The sequence below is a fragment of the Diceros bicornis genome, chromosome 21 (genome assembly GCF_020826845.1).
Source record: "Diceros bicornis minor isolate mBicDic1 chromosome 21, mDicBic1.mat.cur, whole genome shotgun sequence".
NCBI classification, from domain to species: Eukaryota; Metazoa; Chordata; class Mammalia; order Perissodactyla; family Rhinocerotidae; genus Diceros; species Diceros bicornis.
In genome coordinates, this window is record NC_080760.1 from 5,340,983 (window position 1) to 5,358,382 (window position 17,400).

Sequence of the window (17,400 nt, forward strand, 5' to 3'; positions counted from 1 at the left end):
TGGAAGTAAGGGAGATGGGGCATGAAGTTATTTCTAGGAGTTGGACACATACCAAGTTTAGCTCAGTTCTGGGCATCTTTGAAATACCTATACAAACTTGTTCCTACATAGTAACTAGCAACTTTGAATGAGAATGTGCTTGCTTGCAGCAACGTGCTATATGTTCTGAATGCCCGAATAGGGAATCTGTGTCAAAACTTTGTTAGGAATTATGTGATCCTTACTAGCTGGAAGTAAGGGAGATGGGGCATGAAGTTATTTCTAGGAGTTGGACACATACCAAGTTTAGCTCAGTTCTGGGCATCTTTGAAATACCTATACAAACTTGTTCCTACATAGTAACTTGCATCTTTGAATGAGAATGTGCTTGCTTGCAGCAACGTGCTATATGTTCTGAATGCCCGAATTGGGAATCTGTGTCAAAACTTTGTTAGGAATTATGTGATCCTTACTAGCTGGAAGTAAGGGAGATGGGGCATGAAGTTATTTCTAGGAGTTGGACACATACCAAGTTTAGCTCAGTTCTGGGCATCTTTGAAATACCTATACAAACTTGTTCCTACCTAGTAACTTGCATCTTTGAATGAGAATGTGCTTGCTTGCAGCAACGTGCTATATGTTCTGAATGCCCGAATTGGGAATCTGTGTCAAAACTTTGTTAGGAATTATGTGATCCTTACTAGCTGGAAGTAAGGGAGATGGGGCATGAAGTTATTTCTAGGAGTTGGACACATACCAAATTTAGCTCAGTTCTGGGCATCTTTGAAATACCTATACAAACTTGTTCCTACCTAGTAACTTGCATCTTTGAATGAGAATCTGCTTGCTTACAGCAACGTGCTATATGTTCTGAATGCCCGAATAGGGAATCTGTGTCAAAACTTTGTTAGGAATTATGTCATCCTTACTAGCTGGAAGTAAGGGAGATGGGGCATGAAGTTATTTCTAGGAGTTGGACACATACCAAGTTTAGCTCAGTTCTGGGCATCTTTGAAATACCTATACAAACATGTTCCTACCTAGTAACTTGCATCTTTGAATGAGAATCTGCTTGCTTACAGCAACGTGCTATATGTTCTGAATGCCCGAATAGGGAATCTGTGTCAAATCTTTGTTAGGAATTATGTGATCCTTACTAGCTGGAAGAAAGGGAGATGGGGCATGAAGTTATTTCTAGGAGTTGGACACATACCAAGTTTAGCTCAGTTCTGGGCATCTTTGAAATACCTATACAAACTTGTTCCTACCTAGTAACTTGCAACTTTGAATGAAAATGTGCTTGCTTGCAGCAACGTGCTATATGATCTGAATGCCCGAATAGGGAATCTGTGTCAAAACTTTGTTAGGAATTATGTGATCCTTACTAGCTGGAAGTAAGGGAGATGGAGCATGAAGTTATTTCTAGGAGTTGGACACATACCAAGTTTAGCTCAGTTCTGGGCATCTTTGAAATACCTATACAAACTTGTTCCTACCTAGTAACTTGCAACTTTGAATGAGAATGTGCTTGCTTGCAGCAACGTGCTATATGTTCTGAATGCCCGATTTGGGAATCTGTGTCAAAACTTTGTTAGGAATTATGTGATCCTTACTAGCTGGAAGTAAGGGAGATGGGGCATGAAGTTATTTCTAGGAGTTGGACACATATCAAGTTTAGCTCAGTTCTGGGCATCTTTGAAATACCTATACAAACTTGTTCCTACATAGTAACTTGCATCTTTGAATGAGAATGTGCTTGCTTACAGCAACGTGCTATATGTTCTGAATGCCCGAATTGGCAATCTGTGTCAAAACTTTGTTAGGAATTATGTGATCCTTACTAGCTGGAAGTAAGGGAGATGGGGCATGAAGTTATTTCTAGGAGTTGGACACATACCAAGTTTAGCTCAGTTCTGGGCATCTTTGAAATACCTATACAAACTTGTTCCTACATAGTAACTTGCAAGTTTGAACGAGAATGTGCTTGCTTGCAGCAACGTGCTATATGTTCTGAATGCCCGAATAGGGAATCTGTGTCAAAACTTTGTTAGGAATTATGTGATCCTTACTAGCTGGAAGTAAGGGAGATGGAGCATGAAGTTATTTCTTGGAGTTGGACACATACCAAGTTTAGCTCAGTTCTGGGCATCTTTGAAATACCTATACAAACTTATTCCTACCTAGTAACTTGCATCTTTGAATGAGAATGTGCTTGCTTGCAGCAACGTGCTATATGTTCTGAATGCCCGAATAGGGAATCTGTGTCAAAACTTTGTTAGGAATTATGTGATCCTTACTAGCTGGAAGTAAGGGAGATGGGGCATGAAGTTATTTCTAGGAGTTGGACACATACCAAGTTTAGCTCAGTTCTGGGCATCTTTGAAATACCTATACAAACTTGTTCCTACATAGTAACTTGCATCTTTGAATGAGAATGTGCTTGCTTACAGCAACGTGCTATATGTTCTGAATGCCCGAATTGGGAATCTGTGTCAAAACTTTGTTAGGAATTATGTGATCCTTACTAGCTGGAAGTAAGGGAGATGGGGCATGAAGTTATTTCTAGGAGTTGGACACATACCAAGTTTAGCTCAGTTCTGGGCATCTTTGAAATACCTATACAAACTTGTTCCTACATAGTAACTTGCAACTTTGAATGAGAATGTGCTTGCTTACAGCAACGTGCTATATGTTCTGATTGCCCGAATTGGGATTCTGTGTCAAAACTTTGTTAGGAATTATGTGATCCTTACTAGCTGGAAGTAAGGGAGATGGGGCATGAAGTTATTTCTAGGAGTTGGACACATACCAAGTTTAGCTCAGTTCTGGGCATCTTTGAAATACCTATACAAACTTGTTCCTACATAGTAACTTGCAACTTTGAATGAGAATGTGCTTGCTTGCAGCAACGTGCTATATGTTCTGAATGCCCGAATAGGGAATCTGTGTCAAAACTTTGTTAGGAATTATGTGATCCTTACTAGCTGGAAGTAAGGGAGATGGGGCATGAAGTTATTTCTAGGAGTTGGACACATACCAAGTTTAGCTCAGTTCTGGGCATCTTTGAAATACCTATACAAACTTGTTCCTACATAGTAACTAGCAACTTTGAATGAGAATGTGCTTGCTTGCAGCAACGTGCTATATGTTCTGAATGCCCGAATAGGGAATCTGTGTCAAAACTTTGTTAGGAATTATGTGATCCGTACTAGCTGGAAGTAAGGGAGATGGGGCATGAAGTTATTTCTAGGAGTTGGACACATACCAAGTTTAGCTCAGTTCTGGGCATCTTTGAAATACCTATACAAACTTGTTCCTACATAGTAACTTGCATCTTTGAATGAGAATGTGCTTGCTTGCAGCAACGTGCTATATGTTCTGAATGCCCGAATTGGGAATCTGTGTCAAAACTTTGTTAGGAATTATGTGATCCTTACTAGCTGGAAGTAAGGGAGATGGGGCATGAAGTTATTTCTAGGAGTTGGACACATACCAAGTTTAGCTCAGTTCTGGGCATCTTTGAAATACCTATACAAACTTGTTCCTACCTAGTAACTTGCATCTTTGAATGAGAATGTGCTTGCTTGCAGCAAAATGCTATATGTTCTGAATTCCCGAATTGGGAATCTGTGTCAAAACTTTGTTAGGAATTATGTGATCCTTACTAGCTGGAAGTAAGGGAGATGGGGCATGAAGTTATTTCTAGGAGTTGGACACATACCAAGTTTAGCTCAGTTCTGGGCATCTTTGAAATACCTATACAAACATGTTCCTACCTAGTAACTTGCATCTTTGAATGAGAATCTGCTTGCTTACAGCAACGTGCTATATGTTCTGAATGCCCGAATAGGGAATCTGTGTCAAAACTTTGTTAGGAATTATGTGATCCTTACTAGCTGGAAGTAAGGGAGATGGGGCATGAAGTTATTTCTAGGAGTTGGACACATACCAAGTTTAGCTCAGTTCTGGGCATCTTTGAAATACCTATACAAACTTGTTCCTACCTAGTAACTTGCAACTTTGAATGAAAATGTGCTTGCTTGCAGCAACGTGCTATATGATCTGAATGCCCGAATAGGGAATCTGTGTCAAAACTTTGTTAGGAATTATGTGATCCTTACTAGCTGGAAGTAAGGGAGATGGAGCATGAAGTTATTTCTAGGAGTTGGACACATACCAAGTTTAGCTCAGTTCTGGGCATCTTTGAAATACCTATACAAACTTGTTCCTACCTAGTAACTTGCAACTTTGAATGAGAATGTGCTTGCTTGCAGCAACGTGCTATATGTTCTGAATGCCCGAATAGGGAATCTGTGTCAAAACTTTGTTAGGAATTATGTGATCCTTACTAGCTGGAAGTAAGGGAGATGTGGCATGAAGTTATTTCTATGAGTTGGACACATACCAAGTTTAGCTCAGTTCTGGGCATCTTTGAAATACCTATACAAACTTGTTCCTACCTAGTAACTTGCAACTTTGAATGAAAATGTGCTTGCTTGCAGCAACGTGTTATATGATCTGAATGCCCGAATAGGGAATCTGTGTCAAAACTTTGTTAGGAATTATGTGATCCTTACTAGCTGGAAGTAAGGGAGATGGAGCATGAAGTTATTTCTAGGAGTTGGACACATACCAAGTTTAGCTCAGTTCTGGGCATCTTTGAAATACCTATACAAACTTGTTCCTACCTAGTAACTTGCAACTTTGAATGAGAATGTGCTTGCTTGCAGCAACGTGCTATATGTTCTGAATGCCCGAATAGGGAATCTGTGTCAAAACTTTGTTAGGAATTATGTGATCCTTACTAGCTGGAAGTAAGGGAGATGGGGCATGAAGTTATTTCTAGGAGTTGGACACATACCAAGTTTAGCTCAGTTCTGGGCATCTTTGAAATACCTATACAAACTTGTTCCTACATAGTAACTTGCATCTTTGAATGAGAATGTGCTTGCTTACAGCAACGTGCTATATGTTCTGAATGCCCGAATTGGCAATCTGTGTCAAAACTTTGTTAGGAATTATGTGATCCTTACTAGCTGGAAGTAAGGGAGATGGGGCATGAAGTTATTTCTAGAAGTTGGACACATACCAAGTTTAGCTCAGTTCTGGGCATCTTTGAAATACCTATACAAACTTGTTCCTACATAGTAACTTGCAACTTTGAACGAGAATGTGCTTGCTTGCAGCAACGTGCTATATGTTCTGAATGCCCGAATAGGGAATCTGTGTCAAAACTTTGTTAGGAATTATGTGATCCTTACTAGCTGGAAGTAAGGGAGATGGAGCATGAAGTTATTTCTTGGCGTTGGACACATACCAAGTTTAGCTCAGTTCTGGGCATCTTTGAAATACCTATACAAACTTATTCCTACCTAGTAACTTGCATCTTTGAATGAGAATGTGCTTGCTTGCAGCAACGTGCTATATGTTCTGAATGCCCGAATAGGGAATCTGTGTCAAAACTTTGTTAGGAATTATGTGATCCTTACTAGCTGGAAGTAAGGGAGATGGGGCATGAAGTTATTTCTAGGAGTTGGACACATACCAAGTTTAGCTCAGTTCTGGGCATCTTTGAAATACCTATACAAACTTGTTCCTACATAGTAACTTGCATCTTTGAATGAGAATGTGCTTGCTTACAGCAACGTGCTATATGTTCTGAATGCCCGAATTGGGAATCTGTGTCAAAACTTTGTTAGGAATTATGTGATCCTTACTAGCTGGAAGTAAGGGAGATGGGGCATGAAGTTATTTCTAGGAGTTGGACACATACCAAGTTTAGCTCAGTTCTGGGCATCTTTGAAATACCTATACAAACTTGTTCCTACATAGTAACTTGCAACTTTGAATGAGAATGTGCTTGCTTACAGCAACGTGCTATATGTTCTGAATGCCCGAATTGGGAATCTGTGTCAAAACTTTGTTAGGAATTATGTGATCCTTACTAGCTGGAAGTAAGGGAGATGGGGCATGAAGTTATTTCTAGGAGTTGGACACATACCAAGTTTAGCTCAGTTCTGGGCATCTTTGAAATACCTATACAAACTTGTTCCTACATAGTAACTTGCAACTTTGAATGAGAATGTGCTTGCTTGCAGCAACGTGCTATATGTTCTGAATGCCCGAATAGGGAATCTGTGTCAAAACTTTGTTAGGAATTATGTGATCCTTACTAGCTGGAAGTAAGGGAGATGGGGCATGAAGTTATTTCTAGGAGTTGGACACATACCAAGTTTAGCTCAGTTCTGGGCATCTTTGAAATACCTATACAAACTTGTTCCTACATAGTAACTAGCAACTTTGAATGAGAATGTGCTTGCTTGCAGCAACGTGCTATATGTTCTGAATGCCCGAATAGGGAATCTGTGTCAAAACTTTGTTAGGAATTATGTGATCCGTACTAGCTGGAAGTAAGGGAGATGGGGCATGAAGTTATTTCTAGGAGTTGGACACATACCAAGTTTAGCTCAGTTCTGGGCATCTTTGAAATACCTATACAAACTTGTTCCTACATAGTAACTTGCATCTTTGAATGAGAATGTGCTTGCTTGCAGCAACGTGCTATATGTTCTGAATGCCCGAATTGGGAATCTGTGTCAAAACTTTGTTAGGAATTATGTGATCCTTACTAGCTGGAAGTAAGGGAGATGGGGCATGAAGTTATTTCTAGGAGTTGGACACATACCAAGTTTAGCTCAGTTCTGGGCATCTTTGAAATACCTATACAAACATGTTCCTACCTAGTAACTTGCATCTTTGAATGAGAATCTGCTTGCTTACAGCAACGTGCTATATGTTCTGAATGCCCGAATAGGGAATCTGTGTCAAAACTTTGTTAGGAATTATGTGATCCTTACTAGCTGGAAGTAAGGGAGATGGGGCATGAAGTTATTTCTAGGAGTTGGACACATACCAAGTTTAGCTCAGTTCTGGGCATCTTTGAAATACCTATACAAACTTGTTCCTACCTAGTAACTTGCAACTTTGAATGAAAATGTGCTTGCTTGCAGCAACGTGCTATATGATCTGAATGCCCGAATAGGGAATCTGTGTCAAAACTTTGTTAGGAATTATGTGATCCTTACTAGCTGGAAGTAAGGGAGATGGAGCATGAAGTTATTTCTAGGAGTTGGACACATACCAAGTTTAGCTCAGTTCTGGGCATCTTTGAAATACCTATACAAACTTGTTCCTACCTAGTAACTTGCAACTTTGAATGAGAATGTGCTTGCTTGCAGCAACGTGCTATATGTTCTGAATGCCCGAATAGGGAATCTGTGTCAAAACTTTGTTAGGAATTATGTGATCCTTACTAGCTGGAAGTAAGGGAGATGTGGCATGAAGTTATTTCTATGAGTTGGACACATACCAAGTTTAGCTCAGTTCTGGGCATCTTTGAAATACCTATACAAACTTGTTCCTACCTAGTAACTTGCAACTTTGAATGAGAATGTGCTTGCTTACAGCAACGTGCTATATGTTCTGAATGCCCGAATAGGGAATCTGTGTCAAAACTTTGTTAGGAATTATGTGATCCTTACTAGCTGGAAGTAAGGGAGATGGGGCATGAAGTTATTTCTAGGAGTTGGACACATACCAAGTTTAGCTCAGTTCTGGGCATCTTTGAAATACCTATACAAACTTGTTCCTACATAGTAACTTGCATCTTTGAACGAGAATGTGCTTGCTTACAGCAACGTGCTATATGTTCTGAATGCCCGAATTGGCAATCTGTGTCAAAACTTTGTTAGGAATTATGTGATCCTTACTAGCTGGAAGTAAGGGAGATGGGGCATGAAGTTATTTCTAGGAGTTGGACACATAACAAGTTTAGCTCAGTTCTGGGCATCTTTGAAATACCTATACAAACTTGTTCCTACATAGTAATTTGCAACTTTGAACGAGAATGTGGTTGCTTGCAGCAACGTGCTATATGTTCTGAATGCCCGAATAGGGAATCTGTGTCAAAACTTTGTTAGGAATTATGTGATCCTTACTAGCTGGAAGTAAGGGAGATGGGGCATGAAGTTATTTCTTGGAGTTGGACACATACCAAGTTTAGCTCAGTTCTGGGCATCTTTGAAATACCTATACAAACTTATTCCTACCTAGTAACTTGCATCTTTGAATGAGAATGTGCTTGCTTGCAGCAACGTGCTATATGTTCTGAATGCCCGAATAGGGAATCTGTGTCAAAACTTTGTTAGGAATTATGTGATCCTTACTAGCTGGAAGTAAGGGAGATGGGGCATGAAGTTATTTCTAGGAGTTGGACACATACCAAGTTTAGCTCAGTTCTGGGCATCTTTGAAATACCTATACAAACTTGTTCCTACCTAGTAACTTGCAACTTTGAATGAGAATGTGCTTGCTTACAGCAACGTGCTATATGTTCTGAATGCCCGAATTGGGAATCTTTGTCAAAACTTTGTTAGGAATTATGTGATCCTTACTAGCTGGAAGTAAGGGAGATAGGGCATGAAGTTATTTCTAGGAGTTGGACACATACCAAGTTTAGCTCAGTTCTGGGCATCTTTGAAATACCTATACAAACTTGTTCCTACATAGTAACTTGCAACTTTGAATGAGAATGTGCTTGCTTACAGCAACGTGCTATATGTTCTGAATGCCCGAATTGGGAATCTGTGTCAAAACTTTGTTAGGAATTATGTGATCCTTACTAGCTGGAAGTAAGGGAGATGGGGCATGAAGTTATTTCTAGGAGTTGGACACATACCAAGTTTAGCTCAGTTCTGGGCATCTTTGAAATACCTATACAAACTTGTTCCTACATAGTAACTTGCAACTTTGAATGAGAATGTGCTTGCTTACAGCAACGTGCTATATGTTCTGAATGCCCGAATTGGGAATCTGTGTCAAAACTTTGTTAGGAATTATGTGATCCGTACTAGCTGGAAGTAAGGCAGATGGGGCATGAAGTTATATCTAGGAGTTGGACACATACCAAGTTTAGCTCAGTTCTGGGCATCTTTGAAATACCTATACAAACTTGTTCCTACATAGTAACTTGCAACTTTGAATGAGAATGTGCTTGCTTACAGCAACGTGCTATATGTTCTGAATGCTCGAATTGGGAATCTGTGTCAAAACTTTGTTAGGAATTATGTGATCCGTACTAGCTGGAAGTAAGGCAGATGGGGCATGAAGTTATTTCTAGGAGTTGGACACATACCAAGTTTAGCTCAGTTCTGGGCATCTTTGAAATACCTATACAAACTTGTTCCTACATAGTAACTTGCATCTTTGAATGAGAATGTGCTTGCTTACAGCAACGTGCTATATGTTCTGAATGCCCGAATTGGGAATCTGTGTCAAAACATTGTTAGGAATTATGTGATCCTTACTAGCTGGAAGTAAGGGAGATAGGGCATGAAGTTATTTCTTGGAGTTGGACACATACCAAGTTTAGCTCAGTTCTGGGCATCTTTGAAATACCTATACAAACTTGTTCCTACATAGTAACTTGCAACTTTGAATGAGAATGTGCTTGCTTGCAGCAACGTGCTATATGTTCTGAATGCCCGAATAGGGAATCTGTGTCAAAACTTTTTAGGAATTATGTGATCCTTACTAGCTGGAAGTAAGGGAGATGGAGCATGAAGTTATTTCTAGGACTTGGACACATACCAAGTTTAGCTCAGTTCTGGGCATCTTTTAAATACCTATACAAACTTGTTCCTATCTAGTAACTTGCATCTTTGAATGAGAATGTGCTTGCTTACAGCAACGTGCTATATGTTCTGAATGCCCGAATAGGGAATCTGTGTCAAAACTTTGTTAGGAATTATGTGATCCTTACTAGCTGAAAGTAAGGGAGATGGGGCATGAAGTTATTTCTAGGAGTTGGACACATACCAAGTTTAGCTCAGTTCTGGGCATCTTTGAAATACCTATACAAACTTGTTCCTACATAGTAACTTGCATCTTTGAATGAGAATGTGCTTGCTTACAGCAACGTGCTATATGTTCTGAATGCCCGAATTGGGAATCTGTGTCAAAACTTTGTTAGGAATTATGTGATCCTTACAAGCTGGAAGTAAGGGAGATGGGGCATGAAGTTATTTCTTGGAGTTGGAGACATACCAAGTTTAGCTCAGTTCTGGGCATCTTTGAAATACCTATACAAACTTGTTCCTACATAGTAACTTGCAACTTTGAATGAGAATGTGCTTGCTTGCAGCAACGTGCTATATGTTCTGAATGCCCGAATAGGGAATCTGTGTCAAAACTTTTTAGGAATTATGTGATCCTTACTAGCTGGAAGTAAGGGAGATGGAGCATGAAGTTATTTCTAGGACTTGGACACATACCAAGTTTAGCTCAGTTCTGGGCATCTTTGAAATACCTATACAAACTTGTTCCTATCTAGTAACTTGCATCTTTGAATGAGAATGTGCTTGCTTACAGCAACGTGCTATATGTTCTGAATGCCCGAATTGGCAATCTGTGTCAAAACTTTGTTAGGAATTATGTGATCCTTACTAGCTGGAAGTAAGGGAGATGGAGCATGAAGTTATTTCTAGGAGTTGGACACATACCAAGTTTAGCTCAGTTCTGGGCATCTTTGAAATACCCATACAAACTTGTTCCTACATAGTAACTTGCATCTTTGAATGAGAATGTGCTTGCTTACAGCAACGTGCTATATGTTCTGAATGCCCGAATTGGGAATCTGTGTCAAAACTTTGTTAGGAATTATGTGATCCTTACTAGCTGGAAGTAAGGGAGATGGAGCATGAAGTTATTTCTAGGAGTTGGACACATACCAAGTTTAGCTCAGTTCTGGGCATCTTTGAAATACCTATACAAACTTGTTCCTACATAGTAACTTGCAACTTTGAATGAGAATGTGCTTGCTTACTGCAACGTGCTATATGTTCTGAATGCCCGAATTGGGAATCTGTGTCAAAACTTTGTTAGGAATTATGTGATCCTTACTAGCTGGAAGTAAGGGAGATGGGGCATGAAGTTATTTCTAGGAGTTGGACACATACCAAGTTTAGCTCAGTTCTGGGCCTCTTTGAAATACCTATACAAACTTGTTCCTACATAGTAACTTGCATCTTTGAATGAGAATGTGCTTGCTTACAGCAACGTGCTATATGTTCTGAATGCCCGAATTGGCAATCTGTGTCAAAACTTTGTTAGGAATTATGTGATCCTTACTAGCTGGAAGTAAGGGAGATGGGGCATGAAGTTATTTCTAGGAGTTGGACACATACCAAGTTTAGCTCAGTTCTGGGCATCTTTGAAATACCTATACAAACTTGTTCCTACCTCGTTACTTGCATCTTTGAATGAGAATGTGCTTGCTTGCAGCAACGTGCTATATGTTCTGAATGCCCGAATTGGCAATCTGTGTCAAAACTTTGTTAGGAATTATGTGATCCTTACTAGCTGGAAGTAAGGGAGATGGGGCATGAAGTTATTTCTAGGAGTTGGACACATACCAAGTTTAGCTCAGTTCTGGGCATCTTTGAAATACCTATACAAACTTGTTCCTACCTAGTAACTTGCATCTTTGAATGAGAATCTGCTTGCTTACAGCAACGTGCTATATGTTCTGAATGCCCGAATTGGGAATCTGTGTCAAAACTTTGTTAGGAATTATGTGATCCTTACTAGCTGGAAGTAAGGGAGATGGGGCATGAAGTTATTTCTAGGAGTTGGACACATACCAAGTTTAGCTCAGTTCTGGGCATCTTTGAAATACCTATACAAACTTGTTCCTACATAGTAACTTGCATCTTTGAATGAGAATGTGCTTGCTTACAGCAACGTGCTATATGTTCTGAATGCCCGAATTGGGAATCTGTGTCAAAACTTTGTTAGGAATTATGTGATCCTTACTAGCTGGAAGTAAGGGAGATGGGGCATGAAGTTATTTCTAGGAGTTGGACACATACCAAGTTTAGCTCAGTTCTGGGCATCTTTGAAATACCTATACAAACTTGTTCCTACATAGTAACTTGCAACTTTGAATGAGAATGTGCTTGCTTACAGCAACGTGCTATATGTTCTGAATGCCCGAATTGGGAATCTGTGTCAAAATTTTGTTAGGAATTATGTGATCCTTACTAGCTGGAAGTAAGGGAGATGGGGCATGAAGTTATTTCTAGGAGTTGGACACATACCAAGTTTAGCTCAGTTCTGGGCATCTTTGAAATACCTATACAAACTTGTTCCTACATAGTAACTTGCATCTTTGAATGAGAATGTGCTTGCTTACAGCAACGTGCTATATGTTCTGAATGCCCGAATTGGCAATCTGTGTCAAAACTTTGTTAGGAATTATGTGATCCTTACTAGCTGGAAGTAAGGGAGATGGGGCATGAAGTTCTTTCTAGGAGTTGGACACATACCAAGTTTAGCTCAGTTCTGGGCATCTTTGAAATACCTATACAAACTTGTTCCTACATAGTAACTTGCAACTTTGAATGAGAATGTGCTTGCTTACAGCAACGTGCTATATGTTCTGAATGCCCGAATTGGGAATCTGTGTCAAAACTTTGTTAGGAATTATGTGATCCTTACTAGCTGGAAGTAAGGGAGATGGGGCATGAAGTTATTTCTAGGAGTTGGACACATACCAAGTTTAGCTCAGTTCTGGGCATCTTTGAAATACCTATACAAACATGTTCCTACCTAGTAACTTGCATCTTTGAATGAGAATCTGCTTGCTTACAGCAACGTGCTATATGTTCTGAATGCCCGAATAGGGAATCTGTGTCAAAACTTTGTTAGGAATTATGTGATCCTTACTAGCTGGAAGTAAGGGAGATGGGGCATGAAGTTATTTCTAGGAGTTGGACACATACCAAGTTTAGCTCAGTTCTGGGCATCTTTGAAATACCTATACAAACTTGTTCCTACCTAGTAACTTGCAACTTTGAATGAAAATGTGCTTGCTTGCAGCAACGTGCTATATGATCTGAATGCCCGAATAGGGAATCTGTGTCAAAACTTTGTTAGGAATTATGTGATCCTTACTAGCTGGAAGTAAGGGAGATGGAGCATGAAGTTATTTCTAGGAGTTGGACACATACCAAGTTTAGCTCAGTTCTGGGCATCTTTGAAATACCTATACAAACTTGTTCCTACCTAGTAACTTGCAACTTTGAATGAGAATGTGCTTGCTTGCAGCAACGTGCTATATGTTCTGAATGCCCGAATAGGGAATCTGTGTCAAAACTTTGTTAGGAATTATGTGATCCTTACTAGCTGGAAGTAAGGGAGATGTGGCATGAAGTTATTTCTATGAGTTGGACACATACCAAGTTTAGCTCAGTTCTGGGCATCTTTGAAATACCTATACAAACTTGTTCCTACCTAGTAACTTGCAACTTTGAATGAGAATGTGCTTGCTTACAGCAACGTGCTATATGTTCTGAATGCCCGAATAGGGAATCTGTGTCAAAACTTTGTTAGGAATTATGTGATCCTTACTAGCTGGAAGTAAGGGAGATGGGGCATGAAGTTATTTCTAGGAGTTGGACACATACCAAGTTTAGCTCAGTTCTGGGCATCTTTGAAATACCTATACAAACTTGTTCCTACATAGTAACTTGCATCTTTGAACGAGAATGTGCTTGCTTACAGCAACGTGCTATATGTTCTGAATGCCCGAATTGGCAATCTGTGTCAAAACTTTGTTAGGAATTATGTGATCCTTACTAGCTGGAAGTAAGGGAGATGGGGCATGAAGTTATTTCTAGGAGTTGGACACATAACAAGTTTAGCTCAGTTCTGGGCATCTTTGAAATACCTATACAAACTTGTTCCTACATAGTAATTTGCAACTTTGAACGAGAATGTGGTTGCTTGCAGCAACGTGCTATATGTTCTGAATGCCCGAATAGGGAATCTGTGTCAAAACTTTGTTAGGAATTATGTGATCCTTACTAGCTGGAAGTAAGGGAGATGGGGCATGAAGTTATTTCTTGGAGTTGGACACATACCAAGTTTAGCTCAGTTCTGGGCATCTTTGAAATACCTATACAAACTTATTCCTACCTAGTAACTTGCATCTTTGAATGAGAATGTGCTTGCTTGCAGCAACGTGCTATATGTTCTGAATGCCCGAATAGGGAATCTGTGTCAAAACTTTGTTAGGAATTATGTGATCCTTACTAGCTGGAAGTAAGGGAGATGGGGCATGAAGTTATTTCTAGGAGTTGGACACATACCAAGTTTAGCTCAGTTCTGGGCATCTTTGAAATACCTATACAAACTTGTTCCTACCTAGTAACTTGCAACTTTGAATGAGAATGTGCTTGCTTACAGCAACGTGCTATATGTTCTGAATGCCCGAATTGGGAATCTTTGTCAAAACTTTGTTAGGAATTATGTGATCCTTACTAGCTGGAAGTAAGGGAGATAGGGCATGAAGTTATTTCTAGGAGTTGGACACATACCAAGTTTAGCTCAGTTCTGGGCATCTTTGAAATACCTATACAAACTTGTTCCTACATAGTAACTTGCAACTTTGAATGAGAATGTGCTTGCTTACAGCAACGTGCTATATGTTCTGAATGCCCGAATTGGGAATCTGTGTCAAAACTTTGTTAGGAATTATGTGATCCTTACTAGCTGGAAGTAAGGGAGATGGGGCATGAAGTTATTTCTAGGAGTTGGACACATACCAAGTTTAGCTCAGTTCTGGGCATCTTTGAAATACCTATACAAACTTGTTCCTACATAGTAACTTGCAACTTTGAATGAGAATGTGCTTGCTTACAGCAACGTGCTATATGTTCTGAATGCCCGAATTGGGAATCTGTGTCAAAACTTTGTTAGGAATTATGTGATCCGTACTAGCTGGAAGTAAGGCAGATGGGGCATGAAGTTATATCTAGGAGTTGGACACATACCAAGTTTAGCTCAGTTCTGGGCATCTTTGAAATACCTATACAAACTTGTTCCTACATAGTAACTTGCAACTTTGAATGAGAATGTGCTTGCTTACAGCAACGTGCTATATGTTCTGAATGCTCGAATTGGGAATCTGTGTCAAAACTTTGTTAGGAATTATGTGATCCGTACTAGCTGGAAGTAAGGCAGATGGGGCATGAAGTTATTTCTAGGAGTTGGACACATACCAAGTTTAGCTCAGTTCTGGGCATCTTTGAAATACCTATACAAACTTGTTCCTACATAGTAACTTGCATCTTTGAATGAGAATGTGCTTGCTTACAGCAACGTGCTATATGTTCTGAATGCCCGAATTGGGAATCTGTGTCAAAACATTGTTAGGAATTATGTGATCCTTACTAGCTGGAAGTAAGGGAGATAGGGCATGAAGTTATTTCTTGGAGTTGGACACATACCAAGTTTAGCTCAGTTCTGGGCATCTTTGAAATACCTATACAAACTTGTTCCTACATAGTAACTTGCAACTTTGAATGAGAATGTGCTTGCTTGCAGCAACGTGCTATATGTTCTGAATGCCCGAATAGGGAATCTGTGTCAAAACTTTTTAGGAATTATGTGATCCTTACTAGCTGGAAGTAAGGGAGATGGAGCATGAAGTTATTTCTAGGACTTGGACACATACCAAGTTTAGCTCAGTTCTGGGCATCTTTTAAATACCTATACAAACTTGTTCCTATCTAGTAACTTGCATCTTTGAATGAGAATGTGCTTGCTTACAGCAACGTGCTATATGTTCTGAATGCCCGAATAGGGAATCTGTGTCAAAACTTTGTTAGGAATTATGTGATCCTTACTAGCTGAAAGTAAGGGAGATGGGGCATGAAGTTATTTCTAGGAGTTGGACACATACCAAGTTTAGCTCAGTTCTGGGCATCTTTGAAATACCTATACAAACTTGTTCCTACATAGTAACTTGCATCTTTGAATGAGAATGTGCTTGCTTACAGCAACGTGCTATATGTTCTGAATGCCCGAATTGGGAATCTGTGTCAAAACTTTGTTAGGAATTATGTGATCCTTACAAGCTGGAAGTAAGGGAGATGGGGCATGAAGTTATTTCTTGGAGTTGGAGACATACCAAGTTTAGCTCAGTTCTGGGCATCTTTGAAATACCTATACAAACTTGTTCCTACATAGTAACTTGCAACTTTGAATGAGAATGTGCTTGCTTGCAGCAACGTGCTATATGTTCTGAATGCCCGAATAGGGAATCTGTGTCAAAACTTTTTAGGAATTATGTGATCCTTACTAGCTGGAAGTAAGGGAGATGGAGCATGAAGTTATTTCTAGGACTTGGACACATACCAAGTTTAGCTCAGTTCTGGGCATCTTTGAAATACCTATACAAACTTGTTCCTATCTAGTAACTTGCATCTTTGAATGAGAATGTGCTTGCTTACAGCAACGTGCTATATGTTCTGAATGCCCGAATTGGCAATCTGTGTCAAAACTTTGTTAGGAATTATGTGATCCTTACTAGCTGGAAGTAAGGGAGATGGAGCATGAAGTTATTTCTAGGAGTTGGACACATACCAAGTTTAGCTCAGTTCTGGGCATCTTTGAAATACCCATACAAACTTGTTCCTACATAGTAACTTGCATCTTTGAATGAGAATGTGCTTGCTTACAGCAACGTGCTATATGTTCTGAATGCCCGAATTGGGAATCTGTGTCAAAACTTTGTTAGGAATTATGTGATCCTTACTAGCTGGAAGTAAGGGAGATGGAGCATGAAGTTATTTCTAGGAGTTGGACACATACCAAGTTTAGCTCAGTTCTGGGCATCTTTGAAATACCTATACAAACTTGTTCCTACATAGTAACTTGCAACTTTGAATGAGAATGTGCTTGCTTACTGCAACGTGCTATATGTTCTGAATGCCCGAATTGGGAATCTGTGTCAAAACTTTGTTAGGAATTATGTGATCCTTACTAGCTGGAAGTAAGGGAGATGGGGCATGAAGTTATTTCTAGGAGTTGGACACATACCAAGTTTAGCTCAGTTCTGGGCCTCTTTGAAATACCTATACAAACTTGTTCCTACATAGTAACTTGCATCTTTGAATGAGAATGTGCTTGCTTACAGCAACGTGCTATATGTTCTGAATGCCCGAATTGGCAATCTGTGTCAAAACTTTGTTAGGAATTATGTGATCCTTACTAGCTGGAAGTAAGGGAGATGGGGCATGAAGTTATTTCTAGGAGTTGGACACATACCAAGTTTAGCTCAGTTCTGGGCATCTTTGAAATACCTATACAAACTTGTTCCTACCTCGTTACTTGCATCTTTGAATGAGAATGTGCTTGCTTGCAGCAACGTGCTATATGTTCTGAATGCCCGAATTGGCAATCTGTGTCAAAACTTTGTTAGGAATTATGTGATCCTTACTAGCTGGAAGTAAGGGAGATGGGGCATGAAGTTATTTCTAGGAGTTGGACACATACCAAGTTTAGCTCAGTTCTGGGCAT